Raw genomic sequence first — 1,452 nt, 5'->3', positions numbered from 1 at the left:
GATGCTGGGAGGGATTGGGGGCAAGAGGAGAAGGGGACGACAGAGGATGAGATGGTTGGATGGCATCCCCGACTCAATGGACGTGAGTCTCAGTGAACTCCAGGAGTTGGTGATGGATAGGGAGGCCTGGCGTGCTGTGATTCATGGGGTCGCAAAGAGTCGGACACGACTGAGCAACTGAACTGAACTGAAGGATGAAAGAGTATTCTCAAGTTAAAAGCTGTACCGTTTGTGAGTGTACCTCTTTTGACTAGTATATAGCAAGTAAAACCTGTACTTACGAGAGTAAGAAGCTCCTGGAGGAATTCACTTCCATGCTTTCATTCTTTACTGATTTTTCCTTCATAATTCTCTGCTGCTGCTGCTCAGTCACTTCAGTCATGTCCGACTCTGTGTGACCCCATAGACGGCAGCCACTAGGCTCCCCGGTCCCTGGGATTCTCCAGGCAAGAACACTGGAGTGGGTTGCCATTTCCTTCTCCAGTGCATGAAAGTGAAAAGTGAAAGTGAAGTCTCTCAGTCATGTCCAACTCTTAGCGACCTCATGGGCTGCAGCCTACCAGGCTCCTCCGTCCGTGGGATTTTCCAGGCAAGAGTACTGGAGTGGGGTGCCATTGCCTTCTCCATCATAATTCTCTAAACACCCTTTAATATTTTCTAGCTTTAACTTTTCCAGTAATTATTTGCTTTTGTAATTGAAGTATGGTTGACTTACTGTGTTGTATTAATTACTGGTATACAGGAAAGTTATTCAATTATATATATATATATATGTGTGTGTGTGTGTGTGTGTATTCTTTTTTAAATATTCTTTTCCAATATGATTTATCCTAGGATAGTGAACACAGTTCTCTGTGCTCTACAGTAGGACCTTGTTGCTTATCCATTCTCTATATAACAGCCTATCTCTGCTAACCCCAACCTACCTCTCTGTGCCTTCCCCAACCCTCTCCTCCTTGGCAACACCAGTCTATTCTTTATTTTACTAACCCTTTAAAGGTGAGTATTCTTTCTTGTTCTGTTCCTGAACTTTTTTCTCCTTCCTCTGTACTTGTTCTTCATCTGAGAGCTACACATCTTCTCTACCAGGGACCTATTTTCTCAATTCCACATTGTGAACTGATTATTGGGCATTCCCATACATAAACTCAGAATGTCAAGAAGTTAAATTGACAGTTTTTATTACACCCTAAAACCTACCTCTTTTTTCTTATTCTTAATTATAATAGATAAAAATACCACTTTCACAGTCATCTATGCCAAAATAATTAGAAATTTGAATTAAAATAAAAAGTTACTCATAACTAGCTCAAGTTATTCATGACAGTTGGTCCATATATCTTCCTCAAAATATATGAAACAATTCAGCAATTTTCCCATCATCTTTGTCAGCATCTTAGTTGATAACTTTAACACTTGCACTGGAATTTCTACAGTGGTGTACCAGTAGGT

Source organism: Bison bison, unplaced genomic scaffold, assembly GCF_000754665.1.
Source record: "Bison bison bison isolate TAMUID 2011002044 unplaced genomic scaffold, Bison_UMD1.0 scf7180017864105, whole genome shotgun sequence".
In the NCBI taxonomy this organism is placed as follows: Eukaryota; Metazoa; Chordata; class Mammalia; order Artiodactyla; family Bovidae; genus Bison; species Bison bison.
The sequence above is the reverse complement of the archived record's forward strand: the minus strand, read 5'-3'. Positions refer to the sequence as shown.